This window comes from Portunus trituberculatus, chromosome 43, assembly GCF_017591435.1.
Source record: "Portunus trituberculatus isolate SZX2019 chromosome 43, ASM1759143v1, whole genome shotgun sequence".
Classification (NCBI taxonomy): Eukaryota; Metazoa; Arthropoda; class Malacostraca; order Decapoda; family Portunidae; genus Portunus; species Portunus trituberculatus.
This window is the reverse complement of record NC_059297.1, coordinates 19106690-19131689: the sequence shown is the minus strand read 5'-3', so window position 1 is coordinate 19131689 and position 25000 is coordinate 19106690. Positions and strand designations below refer to the sequence as shown.

The 25000-nt window shown below is 37.1% G+C and overlaps 1 pseudogene; it reads right to left on the bottom strand.

Moving 5' to 3' along the window:
- LOC123518242 overlaps nucleotides 1-14900 on the bottom strand; it is a 162249-nt pseudogene extending 147349 nt beyond the window's left edge.
- Nucleotides 14901-25000: the final 10100 nt, after the last annotated feature.

The following is a 25000-nucleotide window of genomic DNA, read 5'->3' as shown; positions in this document are numbered from 1 at the left end:
TTATGTAACTATCCGGGATGGAAATCAGTATAGAGATTACGCCTTTTGTTCTTTTTTTTTTTCTCTCAGCACTGCTTCCTACGTATGCAATATATCAAGCCTAGAGCCGAGACCAAACTGTACTATGTCTCTACGTGGTCGGACAAGACTTTTGCATAATTGCATAACCATGTCTTTGCTCTTGAATACAAAATTCCTTTTAATAAATCGTAACGCCCTGTTATCTTTTTATGGGTGCCTCATTGCACTACTGAGGAAATTTAGCATTCTTAACGATTGTGACGCCAGAGTTCTTGATTCCTTGCATTCTGCTCATTCCGACGTCGGCCAGTTACTTATAAAGAAGGACACACTCGTTGGACATTGTTACTATCTACTGTTATTCCATGAACGACTTTACTTTATAATTTACTATATAATTACTTTAGATAAAAGACCCATATTCTCTCTCTCTCTCTCTCTCTCTCTCTCTCTCTCTCTCTCTCTCTCTCTCTCTCTCTCTCTCTCTCTCTCTCTCTCTCTCTCTCCACACACACAGGCTACCTAAACAAATTATCTTACTGCAAAAAGGAAAATCTATACAGTGTGCCTCTGTGATCAATATGTTTTCAAGCTTGTACATATGAGTACATAGATTGTTTGTTTCTGCCACATATTTAGATTTTGCTTCTGCAGACAGGTGATACATTTCGTAAACCCTGTGCACATGTTGTATTGCATCTCATTAAGTTTATGACAGTGGCTACATTTACCTGTCAGACACTATTAGTTAGCCTTACTTATGACGTAGATAAGTGGATGATTAGTATTGGCGGTGAGAGGCAGCTGTGATCACGCTCGACACGTCACCACCCTACTGTATTTTAGTTAATATGATGACGAAAACGGATACAACATACTTTGTCTTTGCAGCTACACTTTTTCTAATTGTTCCCTTTTGTCAGACTATTGGCGATACTTCAAAGAATCAATTATCAATGATGAACTCTTATCGGTGGCTCTCGTTGTCTTCTCTCATTATTTTCGTCTCCATAATGCTGGCATAAATCAAAGTTTAATTCTCTAGCCGTAATATCTCTTTATGACACTACAGTAATTACATAAATATCACTAAATATAAGAAAGGGAACAAACAAAAACTTGAAATGACGACTGACATTTTACTGCTTAGCTTTAGAAACATATGACGCATATACTCTTGTTTAATATCTATGGAGCACCACATGCTGACCTGAGCCTGAGGCTTTTCTTTGACCTGTGAGGAAATAATGGCAACCCTTATGTAAGTTTCTCTTGACATTATCGCTCTGCTGCTGTGTTAGATGATGAATGATAAACTGTTGGTCGTGTTGAATTTCTAAATAAAAATATAACGGGGACTACGATACCAAAACCGGACATCACCTGTATAATTTTGTAGACTATGTACATGTATCATTAAACCAAAGAAAGTTAATATTTCTTTAATCTCTCTTTACAGATAAAGATAATTCGAGAACTCCAATACCCATCGCTATCACTGATTGTCATCTTCCTTTACACATCTGGTGAATGTCGCGTTGCTATCCTCAGTGATATACAGCTTAGGACAAAGGACACTTTTCTCATTTCGAAAACCCTAGCCAAACTGTTCATCACTTTAACCTACGTCCTTTCATAACCTTATTCTGTTCAGATTTTCTCTACATGGCAATGCTCTGTAAAGGTCTTACCTCGATATTATGACCAGTTGCCCTGTACGGCTTTTGGGAGACACAATATGAGGATGGTTCTACCGTTATGGTCTCTTTTTCAAGTGCAATGACAAAGACTACTACTACCGTGTTAGAGCTCAGAATGTGAGTTGTACACATTTCCAGTTTAAGAAAAAATGTTTGGCAGAAACTGTCTAAAACAGATGGTTAACATGAACATGTGGAGAAGGATGGACGGACAGCTTAGTGCTGCAGTGGAATCATAGAGGCACTGATGGTAATGATGATGATGATGGTGATGATGATGGAAGTTTGTGTGTATATTCTACATTCCCTGAAAGTGTACTAAGCTAAAACTCTTAGCTTTATCTTGTATTATTCATTCTTTCAAAAGCTGACACAATTTCCACAATGTACTACAAATTGAAAAATTCAAGGCAAATTCTGAACTCGTTGTTACTTAATGCATATCCAAAAATATCTCAATCAAATTTTCTTCTACCATTTCCACACCTCTATTCAGACCAGATGGTCTGTATTGTTTCCGTCAATATTTTTTATCTTCATATACCGTTTCTATAGAGTTTCTTCCATTTCTAAGGAGTACGCTTGCCTGTCTCGCCCACACAGCAATCTTTAATAGCATGAATTCAAAGGGTATCTTATCAGCTTCTCATTTTAAATGCCTCCTTTTAACCTTTCACAATCCACCTTTGTGTTGCTTCCTTTCCTCTTCTCTATATCGATATTTTCATAGCCAGTTATTCTTGTTCTGATCCTGTTAACTGCACTTCCTCTTCTCTTCTCTCACCTCCCTCACAAAGCTTCCAACTTACGCTTATCCTTATTGTTATGCAAGAATTAGCTATTACCCTCACTCGCTCATCACCTTCAGTGGTACGCCTCACCTTTTATGCCTTTGTTAGCTTGCCTAGCACATCAAGATACCTTAAGAAGTGATTAACCTCTCCTTCACCTCCTTTTCCCCCTCTCTCCCTCCCTCTCTCTCTCTCTCTCTCTCTCTCTCTCTCTCGGTCAGTGAGAGAGAGAGAGAGAGAGAGAGAGAGAGAGAGAGAGAGAGAGAGAGAGAGAGAGAGAGAGAGAGAGAGAGAGAGAGAGAGAGAGAGAGAGAGAGAGAGAGAGAGAGAGAGAGTCAGTGCCAGAGAGAGAGAGAGAGAGAGAGAGAGAGAGAGAGAGAGAGAGAGAGAGAGAGAGAGAGAGAGAGAGAGAGAGAGAGAGAGAGAGAGAGAGAGAGAGAGAGAGAGAGAGAGAGATGAATGGAGTCCAGTATAGCAGAAGCTTAACACTTAGTAGCAGTCTTGCTGAAGAACTGCGTGAAGGCTAGATGGGCCAAGATGCTGTCCTCGTTAAATGGGTCATTTATGCACTTATTGTGCCTGTTTTGGATGGTGTTGCCCTGATAATTAATATATATCATCCTTAATACTTATTAATTAAGGCGTTTATGTGACGAAAGGTGTGTCTGAAGTAGCTACTGGATTGGTCACAAGAAAAGGAGTTGCTGTCTTTAGCGGTGAAGTGACAAAATACTTACCTTAATTATTGTTGCCTTACTACTAATTCTGACTTACATATAGCAGTATAGTGTCAATCCTTTCAAACTAATGTGAAAATATGAAAACTATGATAATAGTTAAACGTTCCGTACAATGGTGAAACATATATATGTGTGCATAGATTAGATAGCCGATCACTATTCAATTGGCTTGCCCTAGTCTCCTAGACAATCTAAAAAATTTAAAATATAATCTATCACTATCTCTTCCCTCCGGTCCTCACCCCAAGAGATGCTCTAAATTCAAATTATTATCGACGAGGGGCGCCAAGCCTTGCATTGGCCCACTCTTTGCAGTTTTCTGCCTCTTGCAACACACTGCAACACACTGGGGCATTCTGTGAAGCGTCTGCAGCACCCTGGAGAATACGAGAAGGCAAAAACCAATCCAGCCTGAAGGAAAGATGCATGAGGATAGACGGGCCTCAAGACACCTACGTTGCAGCACCGCATCTCGACGAGGAAGGGATCAATGCGTGAATCGTTTTCTGATAACATGCTGTATGATCCCGATATATATCAACATTTATTCAGTGACATTTTTGTTGCAATGAGATGGATAATAATACTAACAAACAACATCAACAACATCAACAATAAAAACAAACACAATATTATAATAGTAATAATTAATAATAATAATAATAATAATAATAATAATAATAATAATAATAATAATAATAATAATAGTAATAATAATAATAATAATGATAATAATAACAATTATTATTATTATTATTATCAAAATTATTATTATTATAACATTAATAATAATAAACACAACAACAATAATAACAATAAAAATAATATGTAAAGTTGATAATAATAATAATAATAATAATAATAATAATAATAATAATAATAGTAATAACAATAAAGGAAAAAAAGGAAGTACAAACACTTTTTCTAATTTACACTAAAAAGTAATAACGTTGTCTAAGATACAAAATATCAAATATCACAATGAAAAATGTTAGACATGACAAGAAACTAAATAGATAAATTTATAGATTACACGGCCCTGTCCTACAATTTTTATAAATGATCCATGGTTGTACATCATTCACGAGGCTTTCACTGAAATTACAAGTGTACGGTTACGTAATTCTTCAGATTTCGAATGAAGTAGTGCTTCATGCATCATGTTTGAATATGTGATTGTCGACCAATGTCAAGTGTCTTCACACATAGTTTGCTGCATCTTTGCTAGAATTGTGTTTCAGGTTAAGAGTTATGAGTTTTTATGAAATTAACCATTGATAACTGCTGCCTTCTCACATGCATCTACTACACGCAACAAATGGGGGCGAGAATAAGGTCAGAGTTCATGAGAAGAATTATTTATCTTTACTTTAATAGATATGTAAGCGAAATTTTGAAAAGGAAAAGGAAATGCATGAAGGATATAGAATTTTGCTATGTTATATTGTCTTGTAAGGGAAGAAACACAAGCTGGATGCGTGGGTAGGCAATAGATTAAAACGGGCAGACATTGCAGCTTGGCAGCGTAGTCAAGAGAGAGCCGCGACGTATTGCTTCAAGTAAATGTAGGATCATATCGAAACCTTACACTCGAACTTGAGTCGAACACACAATGAATGAACAATCAATTACAGTCTCTCTCTCTCTCTCTCTCTCTCTCTCTCTCTCTCTCTCTCTCTCTCTCTCTCTCTCTCTCTCTCTTTATGATACGGCTTACATTAGATTACTTCATCCAACTCCTTTGTCTTGATTTGATGCTTTAGTAACACACTTGAACTTCTTTAGCATATTGTACAGTTTAAAAGCAGTTTTGTTGTTTGATGTGTCTTCGTTTGTATTGATGTTTGTTCGTGTACACGTCTGTATTACTATTACACTTGAAGGGAAATTCTACCACTGGTTTATGTATCAACATCTTCCTGTTATCATTTAAATAAGTAACGCAATGGCGTGACGAGTTTCTCTGGCCTCCATCATGACCCGTCATCATATTTCCTCAACAACCACCAAGCATATCGTAATGTTGATAAGGCGCAAAAAACTAGTCAGGTGTAGCGCGTCAGATGTCATATGACAATCAAAATTCTGAGATGGGAAGATAATATATTGAATTTTGTATATGATCTAGTTTTTGAGTTATTATTCCAAGTCCTGGTTACCACATGACCACCATTAAACGACATTAGGATGTTTGCTTATAAGAAATGAATTAAACAAAACTTCTGAAACATTAGGCGAAAAAAAAATTGCGCTTTAATGATGTTTTTTATATACCTCATTGCCCATGGCTCACTGTTTAAAATTACCTGCCTCCATGCATTTGGCGGCTGTCCATGAAAAAAAATAAATAAAACTGCTTATCGTAACTAAAAGCTGACAGTGAGCAAGTTGATATCAATTACGATCGGAAGCTTGTCACGCAACTACTAACTAACTAAATAGATAAGTAAATAAATGATAATCACCAACTTCACCGTCATTACCGTCACCACCAGCACCATCGTTGTAAAATATAATTCCGCCTTTTTCTCATCACGGCTCAAGAAGTTTCCGGTTCTAATTAGTTATTAATTAACGCATTTATTTTACATAGAGTATACACGTTCCTGAGCAGACCTGTGCTGCAAACTTTCGGTAATAAAACGTGAGGACAAAGCATCACACACACACACACACACACACACACACACACACACACCATACTTTACAGTATGTGCATCACATGAGAGAGAGAGAGAGAGAGAGAGAGAGAGAGAGAGAGAGAGAGAGAGAGAGAGAGAGAGAGAGAGAGAGAGAGAGAGAGAGAGAGAGAGAGAGAGAGAGAGAGAGAGAGAGAGAGAGAGAGAGAGAGAGAGAGAGAGAGAGAGAGAGAGAGAGAGAGAGAGAGAGAGAGAGAGAGAGAGAGAGAGAGAGAGAGAGAGAGAGAGAGAGAGAGAGAGAGAGAGAGAGAGAGAGAGAGAGAGAGAGAGAGAGAGAGAGAGAGAGAGAGAGAGAGAGAGAGAGAGAGAGAGAGAGAGAGAGAGAGAGAGAGAGAGAGAGAGAGAGAGAGAGAGAGAGAGAGAGAGAGAGAGAGAGAGAGAGAGAGAGAGAGAGAGAGAGAGAGAGAGAGAGAGAGAGAGAGAGAGAGAGAGAGAGAGAGAGAGAGAGAGAGAGAGAGAGAGAGAGAGAGAGAGAGAGAGAGAGAGAGAGAGAGAGAGAGAGAGAGAGAGAGAGAGAGAGAGAGAGAGAGAGAGAGAGAGAGAGAGAGAGAGAGAGAGAGAGAGAGAGAGAGAGAGAGAGAGAGAGAGAGAGAGAGAGAGAGAGAGAGAGAGAGAGAGAGAGAGAGAGAGAGAGAGAGAGAGAGAGAGAGAGAGAGAGAGAGAGAGAGAGAGAGAGAGAGAGAGAGAGAGAGAGAGAGAGAGAGAGAGAGAGAGAGAGAGAGAGAGAGAGAGAGAGATGTACTTCGAAAACGGTACAAACACTCCAGACTAATATAGAATGCATACGAGATACCAACTGCCAGAGAGAGAGAGAGAGAGAGAGAGAGAGAGAGAGAGAGAGAGAGAGAGAGAGAGAGAGAGAGAGAGAGAGAGAGAGAGAGAGAGAGAGAGAGAGAGAGAGAGAGAGAGAGAGAGAGAGAGAGAGAGAGAGAGAGAGAGAGAGAGAGAGAGAGAGAGAGAGAGAGAGAGAGATTACACTTCACTATAATTTTAACTTCTAATCTCTGCTCAATGGTGCTGACATTCTAAGCTAAAGCTCATATAATGACTGGGTCACTCAAGATACTTCAAAACAGATAATTATGCCAGTATAAGTAAAGAGAGGCACTTCAGGAACCACTGTCAATACCCTATTCAGAACTCTTAAGCTCGTTTTTTTTATTCTTTCCCTTTTTAGGGGAACAGTAATTAGTCTTCATTTTTTACCTTTCAAGTCTCGAGCCATTTTTCTTTCCCAATAAGAAGGAAGGAAAAATCTTGCCTTTTACGCATCAAAAAAATAGTTCACGCAGCAACACTTTTTTACCGCCTTGACCTCGTCGTCCATTCATACTTAACACGAGGAAATATAAAAAGAAATCACCTACTATACAATAGTCCATCTTGCTATGTATTCCAAGCCAGCTTACCACCATATCCCAAGGCGTCTCACTTTTCTTAAAATGCCACTGGCAGCTGACTCTAACGGATAAAAGATGGTTTTCTGTGCGATTGTGCGACATATAAATTATGGCATTATAAATCATTGATACACGAAAGACTGGACGGTAAACGTGTGTGTGTGTGTGTGTGTGTGTGTGTGTGTGTGTGTGTGTGTGTGTGTGTGTGTGTGTGTGTGTGTGTGCGCGCGCACGCGAGCGCCTTGAGGATGTAGAGAGATTGAAGAGAGCAGTAAAACGCTAGAAAATTATTTAATCGATGAGAAGGATTACAACGGGGTTAAATCCACGTTTATGTCAGAGAAAAGAGCAAGTTTTTTGAAAACCACACAATTTAACTCACCTTTAACATGCACTTCAGGAACGTTAACGTAGCATGAAGCAATGGGATCTTCATGGACTGAGAATATTACAGCCTCGCACCAGTAGCTAATGATAGGGTGTACAATTTTCAACAGTGAATAATAGCAAGCTAGAAGCGCAAAACTAAGAACGCTTTCAACTTGAGTCAGGGATCATGAGATATAAAATCACAATAAATATTTATACATATAAATATAAATAGATAAGGAAATAAATTACTAAATAAACAGCTTAAGTGGTAGTGAGTATACGCTAATATATCAGTGAAGTATGGGAAGTCATGTGTCTTAAGACGGATTTAAAATACAAGGCGAATGAGCAAATAAACATAATGTGCAGATAAACTGAGAAACAGCTAGATGTGGTTAGGTACCATAATGTTATTCACTTGGCAAACACTTAGCTACGTTTTTGATACTGTACTTACATTACCATTTCCCACGTCCCACCTCTTCCTGGTATTATATAGTCGCATAATGTACCTACGATGAATAACGACTGTAAAGTGATTGGTTCAAAAGAAAAAGGCAAGACTTACGACAATCGATCTGGGAGCTACTCCTAGGAATACGTCACCGATACCCACGCGTCCTCACTGCGTATACCACTCATTTCACTTCACAAAGGCTATATTTTACTAAAATAGCATATGGAAAGACCTACAAGTTGATCATTTCTAATTTTCTGCTTTGGTCTTGAGAAAATAGGAAAAAAGATGAGGGAGGAAAAATTGTACGCGAGTAAAATTCTGGAGCAGATGATATAAGGTTCCCAAGAGGCAGCGACGGTAGCAGGCTCCCGAGAGGACGCGGTGGTAATAATGCACCATCTCGCAGGGACGGCCGTTATAATTATTGGGCGAGGGGGAAGCCACGCACTCCGAATAATGATGGTCGAGGGATAGTAATCGATTAAGTCAGCCACAAGCCTGATATAAGTTACCATCACAATACTAGACAACACAAAACCGCTACTCGTGTATATATATATATATATATATATATATATATATATATATATATATATATATATATATATATATATATATATATATATATATATATATATATATATATATATATATATATATATATATATATATATATATATATATATATATATATATATATATATATGCAAGAATGATTTCTCAAGGACGAATATTTGAATAATTTCCTTCACTGAAACGAGTTCAATTTTAAGCTTAAAAAAAAAAAAAGTTTAATTTACGAAAGCGAGTTTTTTCTCCAGACGAGTGGATCGCACCTTCATCACTCCCTCTTGCATACTTTCATAGCGTAAAATTGGCTCAGCGTTCACGATCGGGAAGAAGTCTATTGCACTATCTTCACCTCCACAAAAATCCATCAAATATTCCCTTAAATAATGATAAATGTCATTCAAAATTATCTTAAAGTCTCATACTGGATCACGTTTATTACGTGTGTGTGTGTGTGTGTGTGTGTGTGTGTGTGTGTGTGTGTGTGTGTGTGTGTGTGTGTGTGTGTGTGTGTGTGTGTGTGTGTGTGTGTGTGTGTGTGTTTGAGTGTGTTTTCAGTTACACAGCGAGAACTGGAGGCTCTCAGGAAAGGACAAAACACGACATAACTTCCTTAAGAATGCCATACATTTGCATAAGGGAAGCCTTTAATTACCGTCCTAAACAGAGCGCCTCCTCAACCTTACTAATGACATAACACAACGAAACTCCGGAATTACCTGCAACAGAAGACACCAAGAAGCGAAAACTGAATAAAAAAAAAAAAAACGCTCGAGAAAATCTTAACTGAAAAGGCATATCACAAGAAACTTCCCAAAATATATAGGTATGTGTGTGTGTGTGTGTGTGTGTGTGTGTGTGTGTGTGTGTGTGTGTGTGTGTGTGTGTGTGTGTGTGTGTGTGTGTGTGTGTGTGTGTGTGTGTGTGTGTGTTAAACCAAAGAAAGGAAGCATATTCTTCTTAGGATTAGATACATAGGGTAGAAACAATATGGAATAAGTACCCTTAGTCCGTATTGTATCTAAAAACAACATCAAGGATTTACGGAAGTCTCGGATACGTGAACAACAGCCTGTAAGGGACGAAAACGTAGTTCAGTGAGTAGTGTTTCTATTATAAACTCATCGACCGATTCACTGTAAACCTGCAGACAGAAGCTTTCGTAGGAGAGAAATACAAGATCAGAGATTGGTACCAGTTCATTGACGTAAACGAACAATAAATATAGATGAATGAAGAAAGTTTTAGTGGAATTGCCTTAATTAAAGCAGGTCGGTCAGAGAGAGAGAGAGAGAGAGAGAGAGAGAGAGAGAGAGAGAGAGAGAGAGAGAGAGAGAGAGAGAGAGAGAGAGAGAGAGAGAGAGAGAGAGAGAGAGAGAATGAAAAACAACCATTATCCTGCTTTTTCCAGGCTTTACGTAGATGTAAAGAATAAAATAGCATATTCTCTCACGTGTGTTATAAATGCCACCAACACAACATTCAAGTCAAACGAAGTGTGACTTGTGAGAGGAAAAAAATACTCGTCACACACCAAAATTATACAATACTGTGCTTTCTTTCACCCGACCTGATACAGGGCAGCATTTCACACCATGTAGGAGGCAGGGTGCAGTGACTCGTGGGACAAACCTTACCTACGTCACGCCAGGGGCTCATCAGTCACCGTGTCCTAAACAGTGGGTGAGGCCGCGCTACCTGGCGGGCCGCATAATGCCAGGTGTTGCGCTGTCACGAGACCTTTTCCTTTGTGTTGCCTCAACGTCCTGAAAGAGCATTCTGGGAGGCTCTAAGGGAATGTCGACTATTTCTGCATGCCGGTTTGTGAGAAATGAATGGTTCAAAGTTTTATTTTAGTCGGGATTGTTTTTATTGGTGTCTTTGTTATCATCGTTGTTATTAATAATAATAATAATAATAATAATAATAATAATAATAGTAATAATAATAGTAATAATATTATTATCATTATTATTATTATTATCAATATTATTATTATTATTATCATTATTATTATCATTATTACTATTATTTTTATCATTATCAATATTATTATTATTATTATTATTATTATTATTATTATTATTATTATTATTATTGTTATTACCATTATTATTATCATTATCATTATTATTACTGTTATCATTACTATTATTATTTTTAGTGATAGTCGTAGTAGTAGTAGCAGTATTGGCAGAGGCGGTAGTAGTAGTATAGTAGTAGTATTGGCAGTGGTGGTAGTAGTAGTAGTAGTAGTAGTAGTAGTAGTAGTAGTAGTAGTAGTAGTAGTAGTAGTAGTAGTAGTAGTAGTAGTAGTGACAGTAGTAGTAGTAGTAGTAGTAGTAGTAGTAGTAGTAGTAGTAGTAATTTCTGGTATTACTGTCATTGCTAAAGTGTCAAAGAAATATTGTTCATGGGTATATCTGTTTTGTTGGCACAACTCAAGAATGTTATTATATTCACTGTTGTTTTTGTTACAACAAAAGTAATAATAATAACAGTAATAATAATAATAATAACAGTAATAATAATAATAATAATAATAATAATAATAATAATAATAATAATAATAATAATAATAATGAAAAAATAATAATGATAACAATGATATACGTACTTTATATTTTTTAGTTAATTGTATAGTCAACTAAATGCGTGGTTAAGGTAATTTCTTTGAGTAATTCACAGCGTTAGATTTTCATAATATGAAATAGATTTAACTAATGCTGATATATATACAATGGCTTTAGCAAGTGTTTGTTTTAAGTGGACAAGGATTCATTATGAGGGTAAAGTGGAGCGGTAGCTATTGCTGCACAGATGTGTTTTTGTAAAGCTGATACCAAAAGAAAATAAAATCTTTTAGTATAGACATCGAAATTTTCATTGTTACTTTAATTTATGTACTATATCAGTTCGTGTGTGTGTGTGTGTGTGTGTGTGTGTGTGTGTGTGTGTGTGTGTGTGTGTGTGTGTGTGTGTGTGTGTGTGTGTGTGTGTGTGTAGTACGTAAACTAAGCCTTGAGAAGTTGATCTTGCAGTCAGAGAAAAGGAAGACTAACCAGAATAGAGGATTCCGCTTAGAAGACTGTGCCTACGGTCGAGATGGGCCGTAGGCTGGAAAGTGACGCGATGGGCGACACAGCGACACGGGTAATTACTCGCCAATAATCATTGCCGATAGATCCACCTGCTCTTGTCTCAACGAGCTCTCGATGTTAAAGGAATGAGTGTTGAAACAGAAATATTACCAAGAAGGCTGCATACAACTACTGCATCTCTCTCTCTCTCTCTCTCTCTCTCTCTCTCTCTCTCTCTCTCTCTCTCTCTCTCTCTCTCTCTCTCTCTCTAATACAGTGAAAAAAAAATGCAATCTCCTAATCAGTTAGTTTCTTTTTGCCAATGCGCAATTCACAGGCAAGTCGCGCAAGCAAACAAAAGTCATTACACATATACCTCTGCGCCTTTATTTCCCTGCAGACAGATAATGCTGCAGTTTGGAGGCTCGATCTTCTTAGCTTAAAACAGGGCTACACATGACTCCCCGGGGCACGCAAGGGGATTACAAGCAGCTTCACCCTTATTCCCTGAACCAATGCGCAGCCTCGACTTGGATCAACACCGAGACCGTGGACATTGACCTACTTACTAATGCAGATCTTGTGATGTCAGGCTAATACGACGTGCAGTTCTAGTAGTTTCAGTGTTATCATGGGAACGTGTTTGACATATGCTTCATAGCCTTTTGGTATACATGTCCAACGCTCAATGGATTCATATCACTCGTTTTCCATATGATGTCGGACGAATAAGTAATGAATATACAAACACAGTCGCTTTACAGTCATTAAGAAGACGTACCGTTTTATCATCTTGAAACATGTTCATACACCCTCATTTACATCACAAGCCGACTTTACCAGAAGGGAGCGCGTCACGGATAAGCGTAATCACTAGATGTTTAGGAATCTTTCATCAAAATGAAAGATAATAAGACGGTCTTCACGTCGCATGAATTACCATGAGAAATCAATACACCAGAATCCTGCGATAAGTCAAAAATATAAATTTCTCGCTAGCACTTCTTTGTGTTCCGCGTCACAACCGACTTGGAGTAGTAAATGATTCCAGCGGCGCCGCCGATCACGGATCCAAACAACGGCTTCTCTCGATAAAAACCTCGTCCATTCGAATTATCTTCATTCCCGCTGTCTTGCCTTAACCATAAACCGTGACTTTATGACCGAGAGTAACGACATCGCACTCGAGACCCGCCAGCTTAGTAAAATAAGATTATGTCAAGGTCGGGCGAGGTTCGGTTATACCATATTAGAGTTACACAGGGTTGATTAGATCTCACATTGTCTTAGCTAAAGCGTACGTCAAGATGGATTCAATTACACCGCGAAGCTTACTTACAAATAAACAAACAAATAAATAACTAGCTAACTAACTTATTAAATAAACACACACACACACACACACACACACACACACACACACACACACACACACACACACACTACAGTATACTCTTGAACTAATTTCTAAGTCAAACTAGACCATGATTTTCTTGATGCTCAGTTGTTCAGTTTTATCTTTTCACTTCCCATAATTTTTATGAAGATAGCAAACATTTGAATAATGACAAACATGAAGAATGGTAGAGAGAGAGAGAGAGAGAGAGAGAGAGAGAGAGAGAGAGAGAGAGAGAGAGAGAATCTACTGTGAACATGAAACATCATATAGGATAGGTAAATATTACAGCAATAGTGATATCTCTTCATAAATTGATCTCTCTCTCTCTCTCTCTCTCTCTCTCTCTCATGTTAGTGTGACAGGAGAGCAGGATGATGAGCTAGTAATAGAGAAACATCGCTGAAAATACAGTAACTACCTTCAATGATCAGTAGTTATAGGAACGTTGCATTATTTCACTGAAAAAAAAAAACTGTCCCATAGATATATCTTGCTTACTATCCAAAAATAATGTGTACTGTGAACATTAACATGCATAATTTTGATGAATAACATGGTCAAAAGTAAAAGGAGACATGTAGATCCTGCTCGGAACCTTGACACAGGTCGGCTAGCGAGGAATCCCGCACCCACCCGTGCCACTCCTCATTACCAAAGACCTTTGCTCAACATGATATTACTCACCCCATCTTTACTGTCCTAAACTATCTCTCAAGAGTCCTGGAATCGAGTTGGAGATACGGAGCTTCTCACACATCAATTGTCAACCAACGAGTAATGACTGGGACCGTCTGTGTGTACATGATCACTGTTCCTACCTACACTTTCAAAGGCCGTGAGAAGATCGTTTACCTTATGAAGGAAAATTTCAATATTTCCCAATGGTAAACATTCAAAGTTTTAAAAATGTTTTTTTGTTTCTTTTTATATGTGACGGTCAGTGCACTACAGATACCTTCACTTGTCCACGATATGTGAATACATTATCCTTCACACGTAATCAACCATATACGCTGTTTCTTATTTTACATGAAAACTACGCTATAAATACATGCAGAAATTAATGGAGCAATAAAGGACGATAGTAACTGTATCCGTGTATTACACTTCACCAGTCAAGCTAGCCGAAGGAGAGCGGGCGGCAGACTGCTGCGTGTGGCGCTGCAGCCCCAGCTCAGAGTTCTTCGCAGGCGCACTAAGGCCTCCCACGCCGGGGGGGACAGTGATGGGGAGAAGGAGTGGGAGGAAGGGGATGAGCCGAGCAGAGTATACAAACATGAACTGTCGGGACGCCATTGGCTTGTATTTTTTGTTGCTGTTTGGTATACAGTCTTGTTGTCGCCCTTCCGCCGTGAGAATACCCTGTGGCTGGCCGTTTGGAAATGTGTGTACCGGCTGCCGCCACTCTCCTCCTCCAAGAGACACACTCAAGGTAATGGGAAGGTGTTCTTTTGATATACGAGTATGTGCCCTTCTTAGTAAGACGTTTTTATAGAGCATCTTTTTAACTTATCTTTTTTTTCTTCACCCCCCCTTCTTTCTCTTTTTTTCTTAATTAGAAAGTGGTGTGGCGCTGCTAGGATGGTCCTTGGCGAGGCCTGCGGCCCTGGGGAAAGACTCCCGTCCTCTTTGCCGCCCACACAGCTCCCAACTCAAAATACACTTATTCTTGGCTTTACGCATTTTTATATATATTTTAAAGTAAATGTCTTTTAAAGTGTTAGAATACATGTCAAGTAATGAGTTCTCTCTCTCTCTCTCTCTCTCTCTCTCTCTCTCTCTCTCTCTCTCTCTCTCTCTCTCTCTCTCTCTCTCCCTCACTGCATGCGTGTGTGATCAATCAATCTATCTATCTATCTATCTATCTATCTATCAATATATATGCATATATATATATATATATATATATATATATATATATATATATATATATATATATATATATATATATATATATATATATATATATATATATATATATATATATATATATATATATATATATATATATATATATATATATATATATATATATATATATGTGTGTGTGTGTGTGTGTGTGTGTGTGTGTGTGTGTGTGTGTGTGAGAGAGAGAGAGAGAGAGAGAGAGAGAGAGAGAGAGAGAGAGAGAGAGAGAGAGAGAGAGAGAGAGAGAGAGAGAGAGAGAGAGAGAGAGAGAGAGAGAGAGAGAGAGAGAGAGCATGCTTCCCATTAGCTCATCTTTCAACACAGTGCAATAAAAGGTAGTTCAACGTAACAGCTTACAATGGTAAAGACCCCAAAAACAATGAATAAATATAGAAATATTCGTTGGCTTTGCTGATATTCCCAAGTTTCATATATATTTTACAATTTTATTCCCTTTCCGTCCTTTCTCACTTTAGAAGAAATTTCGACACCTATATCAATGTGTTTTGCTTGTTGCATGATCAACTTTTAAGTTACACACACACACACACACACACACACACACACACACACACACACACACACACACACACACACACACACACACACACACCGCGTAGTGTAGTGGTTAGCACGTTCGACTCACAATCGAGAGGTCCGGATTCAAGTCCCGGAAAGCGGCGAGGCAAATGGGCAAGCCTCTTAATGTGTAGCCCCTGTTCACCTAGCAGTAAATAGGTACGGGATGTAACTTGAGGGGGTGTGACCTCGCTCTCCCGGTGTGTGTTGTGTGATGTGGTCTCAGTCCTACCCGAAGATCGGTCTATGAGCTCTGAGCTCGCTCCGTAATGGGGAAGACTGGCTGGGTGACCAGTAGACGATCGAGGTGAATTACATACACGCACACACATATCTCTCTCTCTCTCTCTCTCTCTCTCTCTCTCTCTCTCTCTCTCTCTCTCTCTCTCTCTCTCTCTCTCTCTCTCTCTCTCTCTCTCTATATATATATATATATATATATATATATATATATATATATATATATATATATATATATATATATATATATATATATATATATATATATATATATATAATATGAAGGAAGAGATAGCAAAATAAAAAAAATAATAAAAAAAGATCACTTCAGTGCTGGCTCTTTACAAAGGGAAAAACGTAGTCTAAATTAAGGAGCAAATGCCTCGATACCTCACTCTTAAAAGAAGGCAAGTCGTAGGAAGTCGGAAATACAGATGCAGAGAGGGAGTTCCAGAGTTTACCAGAGAAAGGTATGAATATATATATATATATATATATATATATATATATATATATATATATATATATATATATATATATATATATATATATACATATATATATATATATATATATATATATGTATATATATATATATATATATATATATATATATATATATATATATATATATATATAATTTTTTTTTTCTCAGTGTTTACGTCCTTGGGCCCTGCTGCCCTGGTGCCATCACTCGGTAGTGCCTCTTTTCCTACTTTTTTCTTTGGTATAAAGGAGATAATGACCCCTAGTGCCGAAAGGGTCAATACAGGAAACCCAACTGGAGCGATGGGATCCCTCGTTGCAGAACTTAAGATGGCGGAGATCTCGAGACGATCCAGTGAAATAATCCCTCACCTGTCACTCTATAAACCTGCTATTGACTGTGTTCAGGAATAGCAGCGTTCATCACCATAGAGCTTCAAGAGGCATTACTATAAAATAGCGGCATAGGCTGACTGACCACCAACGGCTCCCTTTAAGGCAACCTAAAGGTGCACATAGGCTTAAAAGTAAGGCGTATATGTTTCCAAAATTGTATGGATAAAAATTACAGTAATCTCATACTAAGCGTGATGGAACAAGAAAAGATCCCCTAGATATGTTCGACGGCAGTAAACATCTAACCTTGCATCACGAAAAAGTAAAAGAAAAAAACTTCAGCTGTGGCAACATTCACGTCAAAAGGTCAGATCCATTAGAGGGAAAAGTTACCATGTATGAGAAGATTTTTTTAACAAACGCCTTTCTTAATTATTTTCCTTACCACTACTCCTTGCATCACGACTTCTGCTACCACCATTACCTTCATTATAATTACCAATGCAATAATCATCGTCATCATCATCATCATCATCATCATCATCATCATCATCATCATCATATTCACCCAGGTTGAGCTTGTAAGTGTAAGCACACACACACACACACACACACACACACACACACACACACACACACACACACACACACACATATAATAATTAATATAATTCAATAATGGGCTTGACATCAGCACCAACCCATGATTCACAACCATCCATTAAGGACGAGATCAAGGCTGCATCGAATACTTTCCTTTTAACAATAAATGGGACATCGTTGTTCTTATTTATAAAGGACACGTACTTTAATGCATGGCACAACTTGTTTTTTAGTGCAGTTGAACAGCAGAGGACACAGAGCCATCAGTAGTGAAGGGTGAGCCCAAATCTGAGCTCGTTCCGTAGGGTAACGTCTGGCACACACACACACACACACACACACACACACACACACACACACACACACACACACACACATATTCTCGGCTCACAACCGAGAGGACCCGGGTTCGAGTCCCGGGTGAGATAAATAGGCAAGCTTCTTAATCTGTGTAGCTCTTGTTCACCTAGAAGCAAGTAGGTATGCGATATAAACCGAGAGTTTGTGGCCTCACTGGTTCGATGTGTGGTATGTAAGTGGTCTCAGGCCAGTACTCTGAGGTCTTTCCGTAGGCCGTAAGATAACGCCTTACTGGGTGACCAGCAGACGACCAAGACCTAAATCGTCTGCTGGTCACCCAGCCAGAGCGTGAACACACTAGCGCGCGCGGGTGCGCAAACATATATATATATATATATATATATATATATATATATATATATATATATATATATATATATATATATATATATATATACATATATATATATATATATATATATATATATATATATATATATATATATATATATATATATATATATATATATATACACACACACACACACACACACACATTTATTACATGTTACAGATGCACAACTTGAACAGGTTCACATAACGCTATTTCAAATACTGCACTGTCCGTTAAAAAGGTCGTATCTCATTAACACTGTAACACACGTTAGATTACGTCCCGGATTAAAGTGACTCGGATTACTCATTCCGGTGCAAACGTGACTTCCGATATGACACTATCTATCTACGGTGTTTTCATCCATGCTTTGATCGCAGTATCTAACACAGCTGTACCCTAGCGAACACTTTTCTCATGCGTCTCCTATAGGGCTACTCTAAAATTTACATTCTCTTCACCAATTAGTTCAATATTGTTTAAGTTTTCTACTCCTTTACCTTTTATAAACATTAACAAACTGTTTTATACCACTATTTTCTTGACTTTCCCTGTACGCATACTAATTACGAATTACCATTTCCCAGCAGATCACTACATAAGTTATATACAGTGGACAATAATATTTCATAAACAAAAATAAAGATATAGCTTCAACCTACCGAAACGATAATTTACTCTCGAGGCGTACATTCCTCATTCTTTCTCTCAACCTAAATTTTCTAAACCTTGATTTAACACAGCCTGTTCTCGTGCTTTACATAATAGAGAGGCTGCCCACAAAAGGTACTTAAGCCTTCCATCTCCTGAATATCATGTACTATATTTCTGCCCGGTATCATGCCAAGTCTGTTCTTTAACTTGCCAAACACTCTTTCATAAATAGAAAATGTCAAAATCTTTCAAACACCAACTCCCTCGTGACTTCTGGCATCTGGCCAAAACATCTCCAATGACATTACTTCATCTTTCTCTCCTATATTTTATCCTGATGGCACCACTGCAATCACTTCTGTCTCTAAAGCTGAACTCTTCTCTCAAACCTTTGCTAAAAACTCCACCTTGGATGATTCTGGGCTTATCCCTCCCTTTCCTCCTCCCTCTGACTATTTCATGTCAACAATTAAAATTCTTCGTATGATGTTTTCTATACCCTCGCTGGCCTAAACCCTCGGAAGGCTTAGGGACCTAATGGGGTCCCTCCTACGGTTCTCAAAAACTGCACTTCAGTGCTTGCACCTTGCCTGGCCAAGCTCTTTCAACTGTGTCTATCGACTACCTTTCCTTCTTGCTGGAAGTTTGCCTACATTCAGCCTGTTCCTAAAAAACGTGACCGTTCTAATCCCTCAAACTACCGTCCTATAGCTTTAATTTCTTGCTTGTCTAAAGTTTTTGAATCTATCCTCAATAGCAAGATTCTTAAACATCTATTACTTCACAATCTTCTCTCTGATCGCCAGTATGGCTTCAGTCAAGATCGCTCTACTGGTGATCTTCTGGCGTTGCTTACTGAGTCTTGGTCATGCTCTTTTTAGAGATTTCATTGAAACTTTTGCTGTCGAGTTAGCCATATCAAAAGCTTTTGATCGAGTCTGGCACAAAGTTTTGACTTCTATCTTTCTCTCTGCAACTTTATCTTTCCGAACGTTCTATTACAGCCGTGGTAGACGACCATTGTCCTTCTCTTAAACCTATTAATAGTCGTACTTCTTAGGGTTCTGTCCGGTCACCCACTCTTTTTCTATTATTCATTAATGATCTTCTCAACTAAACTTCTTGCCCTATCCACTCCTATGATCATGATATCACTCTACATCTTTCCACGTCCTTCCAGAGACGACCAACCCTCCAGGAAGTCATCAGATCGCACAGGGAGGCCACAGAACGCCTGACTTCTGATCATTCTACGATTTCCGACTGGGACAGAGAAAACTTAGTAGTGTTCAATGCCTCAAAAAACTCAATTACTTAATCTATCAACTCCACACAACCTTCCAAACAACTATCCTCTCTTCTTCAGTGACGCTCAACTGTCTCCCTCTTCTACACTGAATATCCTTGGCCTGTCCTACTCATAATCTTAACTGGAAACTTCACAACTCATCTCTTGCTAAAGCAGCTTCTATGAAAAGTATTTAAGTGGTATAAGGGTTTTAACAAAGGCGACATGAATGTAGTTCTTAGGATCAGTAGCAGAACCAGAAATAATGGGTTTAAACTTGAAAAATTCAGGTTTAGCAAAGAAATGGGAAGAAACTGGTTTTCAAACAGAGTGGTTGATGAGTGGAACGGACTCAGTGGTCATGTAGTTAGGGCTGAGTCAATAAGGAGATTTAAAAGGAGGTTAGATAAGTTCATGGATGGGAATGATTGATTAAATTAGGTAGCTTAAACACATAGGAACTACCTCGTATAGGCCTGGCGGCCTCTTGCAGCTTCCCTCTTTTCTTATGTTCTTATGTTTTTCTCGCCCCTCCAACTGTTAACTTTGTACAAGGGCCTTATCCGTCCTTGCATGGAGTACTCTTCGCATGTTTGGGGTGTTCCACTCATACAGTTTTATTAGATAGGGTGGAATCAAAAGCGTTTCGTCTCATCAACTCTCCTCCTCTGACTGAATGTCTTTAGCCTCTTTCTCACCGCCGAAATGTTGCATCTCTTTCTATCTTTTATCGCTATTTTCGTGCTAACTGTTCTACTGATCTTGTCAACTGCATGCCTTCCCTTCTCCTGCGGCCTCGCTGCACAAGGCTTTCTTCTTCCTCTCATACTTACTATTTTTTTTCAATCTTCTAGTGCAGAAGTTAAGCAGTATTCTCAATCATTCATACCTTTCATTGGTAAACTCTGGAACTCCCTGCCTGCTTTTGTATTTCCATCTTCCTATGAATTGACTTCTTTTAAGAGGAAGGTCCCTGAATTTTGGTTAACTCACTTGACTTTTAAGGGAACTGGCAACCAAGTGGACCTTCTTTTTCTATTTTTGTTGCTCTTGGCCAGTTGCCCCTCCTGCATAAAAAATAGAAGAAAATTATCTCTTCTCTATAATTTTCCATAGTATTCAGCTCGATAAATCTCCATCAATTTGTATTTTCCTCCCAGACATACTCATTTCACTGCACAGTTCTCTGGATATGAATGAGTAAGGAACTGCTGCTTGAGGTTACAACACGCGACGTTAGAACGTCAAATGGTGAATGCCATGGTTTGTGTGTGTGACCATGACCTTCGATATGCAGACAGATGCAACGTTAGTTATGATGATGATGATGATAATGATGATAAAAAAATATGTTAGCATGTCCTATGTTTTACCCATACCCCGTTTTCTATAAAACCATTCTATTTATAGGGTCAGTTTGGCTGGCTCGCGTCACGTCACGTCTTCCCCTCAGTCCTCAGTTCTCGCTCGCCTCCGCCTGATATTACACGTACGCCTCCAGCCACTCGTTTGCTCGGCTATACCCTATTGTGTATTGTGATACTTTAAATACACGTTCATAAGGACTCAGGTGTCTCCCTGTTTAAGGACAACTACTACACAAAAAAAATAAATAATAATAATATTATTATTATTCTTATTAATAATAATAATAATAATAATTATTATTATTATTATTATTATTATTATTATTATTATTACTATGAATTGTATTATTACTATCATTATTATTTTTATTATTATTATTGTTATTATTATTATTATTATTATTATTATTATTATTATTATCATCATCATTATCATTTTTGATTATCATTATTATTATTGTTACTATTATTATTATTATTATTATTACTATTATTATTATTATTATTACTATCATTATTATGCCCCGAAAGATTAAAGAATATGAACTAGGTACTTTTTTCAAAGACCCTCTCTTCTAATGTTTACAAGTTAGGTAATAGGAGATTAAGTGGACGACTGTGAAATGATATCTAAGAACATACTCGTTCGTACGGAGAATTGAACCATAGTAGATAATAGTAAAGAATTTAAAACAGGAAAAACGAAGATATGGTTAGTTAAAGATAACTGAAAAGTGATAATAGTCCCCTATAGCACACCCTGAACTGCTCGAAAATTATGTAAACACGAAATTTTATATATATATATATATATATATATATATATATATATATATATATATATATATATATATATATATATATATATATATATATATATATATATATATATATATATATATATATATATATATATATATATATATATATATATATATATATATATATATATATATATATATATATATATATATATATATATATATATATATATATATATATATATATATATATATATATATATATATATATATATATATATATATATATATATATATATATATATATATATATATATATATATATATATATATATATATATATATATATATATATATATATATATATATATATATATATATATATATATATATATATATATATATATATATATATATATATATATATATATATATATATATATATATATATATATATATATATATATATATATATATATATATATATATATATATATATATATATATATATATATATATATATATATATATATATATATATATATATATATATATATATATATATATATAGAGAGAGAGAGAGAGAGAGAGAGAGAGAGAGAGAGAGAGAGAGAGAGAGAGAGAGAGAGTAATCGCATAATAAAATTTCATATCATCCTGTGATGAAGACTATCAAGCTATTTGAAGCAATAACAGTTATTTCACTGGAGCTTCTTTGATACTCATAGGATGGTTAAGAATTAATAGAAGTTTCTTTACTAGAATCATATGGAAAATATAAATGTCCAATTACAAACTCACTCATAATAAGTATTGAATATTAACATTCTTCTATTAACGAAAAAGCGGTAAATTTATATAAACGGAGAAGAAAATGGACAGTAATCACAGTGTGAGTACCAAACACAATGAAAAATTTATAAACTTTTGTATTTGACAATAATTATAATTCCAGATGTGCTGATAAAGCGTGAAAAAAATAAAATAATCCCCCAAAATATCTTTAACAAAAGAATAAAAATATTAGCAAAGCTGAACGGCGCCGAGTGATATACGTAGAAATATCAAAGATAGTTATGGCTGGATGCCAGGGGTCACGAGGGGCGTTAAACCTAATCACGTTTTTTCATTAATGATAAAAAAAAAAAAAAATGTCCTCCATCGAAGATCCTTATTCTGGCGGGATACTGACGGAAATATAAAGATTATATATTTCAAAAAATAATTGTCAAGAAGCGTGCGTCCTATGCGATCCTCTTTTGTTGTCGAAGAAAACAAATCGAGTTGATATTAATAGTGTCCAGGTTTTGGATTGCAGGAAAGCTTATGGGATGTCAGAGACAATTTCCTGTGCAGTGAGCTGACCACTGACTGGCGGATTATTTCTGACACGGGAGGAATAATAAAATATGACAGCATCTGGTCCTCACCTATCAGAAACAACGAGTGCATCTGGTCCTCACCTATCAGAAACAACGAATATTTCGAAAGGAGTTTAGACCTGATGATTCAAAGGAAGACGCGGATGGATAAGTGATTAAGATCAGGATAGCCCAGCTGAAGTCAAAAACAAAATGTTCCGAAGAGTTGGATTTGTAGGTAATTACATATTAATTGATATCTTAGCGACACGATCCACTAAACAGCCTAAGAATGTTTCCTGAGAGCAAGAAGTGACCTCAAAATTGAGTAAAAAAAAGAGCTAAACAATTCCGCAGCTACGTGATTCATGGACTGCCCCTGGCATCACAACACCAATAATTCAATATAAAAAAGCTTATGACAGAGACCAATAAGTGTAAGATATTTTGGTCATGTCATACCAGGAACCACTGGACTAGAATAATATCATGTTGTTTTAAGACTTGAGTGCGATTATATTGCTACACTATCTGTTCTAGATCGAGGAGGATAATAATACACGTAGTTCACGAGGTTGGTGGGAAAAATACAAGGAAAAGTGTTAGTGAGGATTTAAACCTTTAGGGACACAGACTTCCAAGAATTGAGAAGTAGTCAACGTCTACTCCAAGTTGCAAGGTAAGTAGTCGCAGAATTTTACTTAGTGAAATCTGTGGAAAAAACAAATCACGCATCTAATTAGTGAGGGAGTGGCTATTAAGTTTCAGTCTTATGGTTAAACTCTCAAGGTTGAAGGCTGTGGAGAAGAAAAAACGTGTAATGCCGTTACGTACATTAGTACAACAGCGAGTTCAGGATGGTACTTAATATAATGAAAAAAAGAACGAACTTTGTAAGGACAGCTGTCACCAGTTTCACCAATGACATCTCGGAGAGGAATAGAAGGAAATTAAATGGGTAGAGACGGTGTTCCAGACATGGGAAATTTCATTTAAAACCTAGTGTTCCAAGAATATCAATATAGTTCGAGAAATCTTCTCAATCTTTAAGCGTCGCTGACATACATGAGCTGGAGACCCATTGGTACCCTTTAATGAGGACTCTGAGGCATGATTATATCGCTCTCACACGTCTGTCTGCACTTCAAGGTGTGAGTAAATGATATCGTTCATATAGAGAGAGAGAGAGAGAGAGAGAGAGAGAGAGAGAGAGAGAGAGAGAGAGAGAGAGAGAGTTTCATTCTCAGAATTCAGGTTGGATTACACTCTAGTGCCTCTGAAAGACTAATGACAAGTAGGAGACACAAGAGGAAACATGGGGAGAGGGACAACAACAGTCTGAAACATGTCCTTGTCGCCTTGTACATATAAAATTAAGTGTTAGCATAGCAATGTTTACAAAGTAGTGCCACGGAAGGAAGAAGCAAGCCTATTCCTTCTATCCTCTCTAGGTCACATCTTATTTTTTCTTACTGGGAATAATATCAAATG